Below are 7,257 nucleotides of genomic sequence, written 5' to 3'. Positions count from 1 at the left end.
TACTTCTGCGAACAACGCTCCCGATTCACCTGTTTGTTTTACTACTGCTCTGCGTTTGGAGGACGTCGCAGTACCGTCTACTGGGGCTGGGATTGGAGTCTCTGTGGCCCTACCTGGCGCACCGTTATCCGACGCATTCGAAACGAGTTTCCGAATCTCTGCCATTGAGTTAACTAGCCTCTTGATCGTGCTCTTGAGGTCGTCGTTCTCTTTGCGTAAGCGAATGACTTCCGCGTCCCTAGCTTGCTCTGGGTGCAGGTCGTTACGAGTTGCCTGAGCAGCTTCTATATTGGCACCGGGCTTGGGACGTGCCAGATCGGCCCAAAGGAGGGTCGGCTGCTTCCCCAAACGTGTGGAGGCGGGCTGAGGTCCAGATGCTGGCTGGGTTCTGCAACCCGGGCGGCCCCTGGAACCGTATCTTGATCTGGATCGGACTCGGGATCTTGACATCGACCTGGCCCTGGAGACGGAGCGGCTCCTGGTGCGACCCCTGGAGCGGCCACGAGACCTGGATCTCCCCCTGGACCGGGAGCGGCTGCGACCGTATTGGCGTTCAGGCGATGCTTGCCGGGCTTGATTCGCGCCCTTCATGGGCGGGAAATTTTCGGCGTTGAGGGCGTGGGAGCGTTCCCCCCGTCTGCGCCTGACGAGATATGGCGTCTGAAATCGTCGCTTGCACTCCTTGGCGGCGGTGAGGTGGTCGCCACGGCACAGCTTGCATTTGGGATCACACCTATGCTGGGCGTCGGGGTTTGCTTCTCCGCATCCTCTGCAGGTGGCTTCGTTTGGCGAAGGGCAGACGTCGGAGCGGTGCCCGAGTCTGCCGCAGTTGTAACACACGTCCATTTGATTGCTAAATAAAGTGCACCTGACGATAGTGCCACCGTAGGAGACAAAATTAGGCATCCGGTACCGGTACCCCTCGAACAGGACCACCACGGTGCCGGTGTTCATGATTCTTTTGGCGCCCAGCGCCGTGGGATTTCTCGGGTTGACGAGTTTTTTGTCGATTGCCGCGGGCCCGTCAGTAAGGGAGACGCCTCGGATGACGCCCTTGCACGTCTAGTGGGGGCCGGCCTCGTAAGCTCTCACCTCGAAACGTCGACTGGCGACGGAGATGCCCTCGATGGCGACGTAGCGTGCAGCGCTGTCCCTGTTTGGTGTGCTGATCACCATTATGTTTTGTTGAAAGTTGGGACACATCGTGTCGGTGTCTCACGACGCCGAATCGAGCCCGGCAGCCTGCCATATGGCGTCGGCGACTGCGGTAGGTCCGCACTTGCTGATACATAGGCCTCCCCTGGGCCGCACGACGATCTTTGCCTCTTTCTTGGGTATCGAAGGCATCCTGGCCCCTCGAATGATCTTGCTTTTAATGCCCGCGCGGTCGGCGCGACGCCGAGCGTTGGAACCGGCGTTACGCTGAACGTCGGCCGCACTGGCATTGGCCGCGTTCCCCTTGCTCATTGAAGAACGTCTGGCGGGAATGAGCTGCCACCCGGAGTCTTTAGTGAAGTCCTCGAGGGATAAAAACTCCCCTTCCACCTCACACACCATCACAAAGTCCGTCGAAAAAGCCTCCGATGAGAAGAGGTGGGCGAGTGATGCCTCGCCTCGTGAACCTTAACACGGTTAGGCTCAGCACAGTCACGGCATAGTCAAAACAAAAACGACAAGAAATGTCTCAAAAGTCCACCCACCCACAAAAGTCGGGTATCGGCGTGTTGCTCTTGAGTTCACGGATCCGAAAATGTAGAAAGTTCAGGGGTACACACTCGAAAAACATCCGAAAATGTTGGCAAAAATGTGGGAGCCGAGCAAACCACGTCAGATGTGGCTCTTCTGGTACTGCAGTTTTTCTCTATTTATATTATTTTTGTGCATCAGTAACAGGCAACGACGTTTGTGTTGAACCCTGAAGACTCCTACTCTGCTGGGAGATCCTCCCCGCGGAGCTTGCCATGGAAGACATGATCTTGGACTCGTTTGGCGGTCAGCATAGACCGCCCGCGGCTCGGAAGCGGCTCAATTCGGCAGTAGGATCCGACGCTGGTGATTCCGAGCTTTCTGACTCAAGATCGGAAGATCCGGATGCTTTCATATCTGTCAAGCATCGCCGTCCAAGACGGACGTCTCCCGCATCGACCTCATGCGAAGGGACTATCATATACAGCACTATCAAAGGAAAGGAAGGAAAAAGTGGAGACGGAAAGACAGGGAGGTTAACCAGTTTAGCTTAAGCGGTTTGCTACCCTACACTTGGGAGAGGGATGGGGGAGATTAAAGATGGGGAAGGGGGAGAGGGAGAGAGAGCACATAGCACAGCACACACACATCGTCCGTTGGAGTCCATCAATCTGGCATGGTACGTGATATCACTGTCACAGCCTCTTGTCCAGTCCCGACTCTTTCAAAAACCGAAGTAGTACCCTCGTCGCCTTCACCTGCGATGTCTTCTGTCGGCGGCATGTGAAAATCGTGTCGAGGGACAATGGTCTAGTGTCAAGGTGCGCTAGAACAGATGCCAGGGACCGTCGCTGAACATTATGTTCAGGACAGTCGCACAGAATGTGTTCCAGCGTCTCCTCGCAAAGACAGGCATTGCAGAGAGCGTTGTCGGCCATTCCAATGCGGAAGGAGTAAGATTTCGTGAAAGCCACCCCTAGCCATAAGCGATAGAGTAGAGTCGCCTCTCTTCGGCGGAGTCCAGTTGGCATATAGAGATGCATCAAAGAGGGCAGGTGGTATTGACGGTTGCTCTGGTTGGTTTGGCTGTTTGGTGTGCATCATAGAGAGAGCGTGATCTCCTGTGCAAGCACTCGAAGTCTGCTAGCTGCGTCGGATCGTGAAAGCGGTATGGCCTCTTCTTGTGCGTCTTCAAGAGCTGCCCGAGCGGCATTATCGGCGTCTTCGTTTCTAGTGACGCCGCAGTGACTTGGCAGCCACTGAAACGTCACGTGGTGTCCTTTCTTTTGTGATGTATGGAGTAGGCATCTAATATCGAATACGAGCTGTTCGAATGGCCCGCGATGCAGAGCTGATAGTACAGATTGTAGGGCTGCCTTTGAGTCGCTGAAGATTGACCATTGTCGAGGTGGCTCCCGATTGACGAAACGAAGTGCAGCGCCATCAAGACTATGACAGTAGCTTTCATGCCTGTCGACGCGATGGTAAGCCTGAATGCTATCTCTCGACAGAGACTTAATGATTTCTTCTTCAAACTTGCCCCTGGACTAATCCAAGAGTTTCGCGTGAACCCCTGGAAAAATCTCATTGCTGTTGACACAACTGATGACAAGATGGTGCAAACTCTACTTGGTTTGTCTGAAATCTGTGGGGTCCACACGCTTCCCTACATACCACACGGTACAAATATAGCAGCTGGTGTCGTATCTAATGTGGACTTGGATCTCAAAGATGACATTTTTAAGAACATGACCTTTTGCAAGCCACCATGGAAAATAGTTAGAGTTCGAAGGCTAGGCTCGTTAAAGCGTATGAAGATACTTTTCGCCTCTGGAAAGCTGCCTAGTCATATAAAGGCTGGGCTTGTGCGCCATCCTGTTCGACCTTTCGTACCACGGCCTTTGCAATGTCATAAGTGTTTTAAGATTGGTCATGTTCAGGGCTTTTGCGCCATAGATCTGGTCTGTGTCAAATGCGGTGGGAATCGCCATGTAGATTCCTGTGAAAGTCAGGCATATCGGTGCCCTAACTGTAATGGTGAACATTTGGCAACGGATAAAGGATGTCCCTCATTGAAGAATGAACTAAAGGCACTAAAAGAGAAAGCCAAAAAGAAGGCAGCAGGAGAGGAAAGCTCCCGTCGTCGTAGTGCTTCCCCAGCGACTGGAAAAGCAGCGCGTTCAAGGAATGGCAAATACACAACGCATCAGAAAGTAAGAGGGTGGATCTTCTGCCTCTCAGACACATTGTGGCCAGCGCTGCCATCTAAATCGTCGGAAAAAGTATCTACAAAGACTTCGACCACAGTGGAAAGCACTGCAAACACAGTACCTAAACCGGTATCAGCCAACGACGATGTGCAACTTGTCAATCTTCTGAAGATTGACAATTGATTGTGTCACAATAATCAGATCTCTAATCGCCGGTCGCCAGACATCAGCAGCGTCAGCAGCAGAGCAACTTTTGGAGGCCCTCGTTCCAATCCTCGACGGCCTTCACCAGACGTTTTACCGGAAACAATTTTACCAGCTGTCAGCAGCCTCGCCCGTTTGTGCTGCAATGGAATGTCAGGTCGATGCGACCACGGCACACTGATCTCGTCCTTCGACTTATCGCTATGAATACTCCACCAGACGTTATAGCGCTTAAGGAAACTAACGTAAGGCAAGGCGAATATCGATTGTCGGGCTTCGTGGGTGTCTACAGTAACACTCGATGCGCAGAACCAGCTTGTGGCTCTTTCCAGTGTGTGGACGCGGCGCATACGCGCAATGCTTCAAAAGCATCAGTGTACGTGCGTGCTGACTTGGACTTCGCGGTTCTTGACACCGACGGCATCTGTGACGATAAGTTTGAGCGTGCAGCTTTTACTGTGAGCCTCAGAGGTGTGTCTACGACGGTGGCAAGCATATACAACAGGCCTACACGTTCTTCCAATACCTTACTACTTGAGTGATTAGTGTCTCGGTATGGTGCGTCGATTGTGTTATGCTGAGATTTTAATGCCAACCATCCACGATGGTGTAGCCATCCCCAAGACAATCGTGGGGCAGATATTAACGATATCATTATCAAGAACGACCTGCAAATATTGAATGATGGTTCACCTACATTTATAGGTAGAGGAAAGGAGCATTCCACTACAGACCTTGCGATATCAACGAGAGATGTGAGCCTAGCCTGGTCATGTGAACCTGACCTGTGGGGCTCAGATCACCTACCAATTTGGTTAACACGAACACATACTGCGGGTCGCCAGGATGTCGTTTATACAGTGACTAACTGGGACAAGTTCCGTCAGCTGATCTCAGAGCCAGCATCTCAAGACAGCCTGTTTAAACTTATGAGCGATTGCTTACGAGAAGCTACAGTACAACGACGACGGAGTATCGGCAAACCAAACCCCGATCTAAGGCGTTTGCGACTCCGCGCATGTCGACGGCGCGCTTATAGACGGGCACAGCGCTCTAAACGATGCACCGACTGGACTATATATAATCGCATTGATGTAGCCATACGGTGGCATACAAAACAACTTCGTCGCAAGAGCTGGGAAGCTTTGTGTAGTTCATTACATACTGGAATTGGTTTTGGAAGTGTATGGCGCATACTGAAGGCGCTCCGCATTCCTGAAATCTGCAAGAATCCTACGGCTGCATTGAGCTTAGCGACTAGCCAGTCATCAAAAGTAATAGCGGAGGCATTTGCAGACATTTCCGTCTCTCCTGCATCCAGTGACGCCACAAATAGCGACCTTCCTTCTTTGACAAGTCACAGCACCATAACCGCTTCCTTCGATCCAGCCTGCCAGGTGGACGAGGCAGATTTCACTCTTGCGGAGCTGCGACACGCGCTGAGCCTCTCCAAACGCCGCACTGCTCCAGGTGAAGCTGGTGTGACGTATCAAACATTGCGGAACATTGACAAGAGTTTTCATGTCCGTATATTGGACGAGTATAGTGAAGTATGGAGAACTGGTGCAATCCCTGCTGAATGAAAATCATCCGTGGTAATACCAATTTTAAAGGCTGGGGGTCCTGCAAAGCACCTCAAGTCCTTCCGGCCAATATCCATAACTTCAAATGTCATCAAGTTAATGGAGCGAATGGTCTTGTTTCGCTTAGATGTCAGGCTAGAGGAGCTGAATTTTTTCCCTGATGTCATGAGTGGCTTTCGTCGCCGCCGTTCAGCTCTGGGTAGCATATCAGACCTTGTCTCAGCGCTCGAATTTGCTAAAGGAAACAAACATTCCGCCATGCTCTTCCTAGACATACAGCAAGCTTTTGATTCAGTTCCTCACAAGGCGATTATTATTTCTGCTCTTAAAAATTAAATTAAATTATGGGGTTTTACGTGCCAAAGCCACTTTCTGATTATGAGGCACGCCGTAGTGGGGGACTCCGGAAATTTCGACCACCTGGGGTTCTTTAACGTGCACCTAAATCTAAGTGCACGAGTGTTTTCGCATTTCGCCCCCATCGAAATGCGGCCGCCGTGGCCGGGATTCGATCCCGCGACCTCGTGCTCAGCAGCCTAACACCATAGCCACTGAGCAACCACGGCGGGTTTATTTCTGCTCTTGCAACTGCGGGAATTTCGGGTCGCCTGCCCCACTTTGTGTGGCAGCGCCGGATGAAAGTGCGTGTCGGAGGAGTAACTAGTGAATACCTAAATGTGGAGTGCGATGTCCCACAGGGCAGCGTATTATCGCCGCTTTTGTTCAACACCGTACTCGCCGCGCTTTCAAGTCGTTTGTCTCGGGACAGTGACTTCCCTGTGAGCATAGCTGTCTACGCAGATGACATTGCTCTGTGGATAAGCGGCCCTTCGCACCTTGGTCCGCGGCTTCGTGCAAGCTTGCAAAGAGCTCTAAACGCTACTTCGGAGTACTTGGGTGTATTTGGCCTGCTCATATCACCTGCCAAGTCGGCTGCAACAGCATATCACCCTAAACAACGCGCTCGCCGAAGAATGAGCCGACTGTATCTTGACGAAACGCCTATAAACTAGGTGCGACAACGCCGTTATTTGGGGTTAATTGTGGATGATCACATCTCTGTCATTTGTACTTTCAGGCATGGTGTACGCATTACCAGTCCTGAACACACCACCTATAGTTTGATGGCCCAGCTGGAGCGAGATCATCGCGTTGCGCTTCGACTAATGCTTGGATTACCTTGTGAGGCGCAATCTGTTACATTACTCACTGAAGCGCATCAGTTACCCCTGAGGCCGCAAGCAGACCAGAGAGCTCTATATCATATTGAGCGTCCGCAGCGCGCATCGAATGGTCAATCGCTCCTTGATCGTCTCATTAACCGCCCTTTATCTCGCGCGGGGAAAATGGCGGCATTATTTATGAATATTACTGACATTTCTGAACATGCTCCTTCAGATACGCCTCCACCTCCGAAAGATATCACGAAACACGTATTCCCTATTTACCTCACAATCCCTGACATGCACAAAAATCTGATATGCCTGTTTCGGCAATATTCCAATTGACTCAGTCTCACGTGTTCGAAAAGTTTCCAGATTATCTTCAAGTATTCACAAATGCATCTGTACCCA

Source organism: Dermacentor variabilis, chromosome 2, assembly GCF_050947875.1.
Source record: "Dermacentor variabilis isolate Ectoservices chromosome 2, ASM5094787v1, whole genome shotgun sequence".
NCBI lineage: Eukaryota > Metazoa > Arthropoda > Arachnida > Ixodida > Ixodidae > Dermacentor > Dermacentor variabilis.
This window is presented reverse-complemented; position numbering follows the sequence as displayed.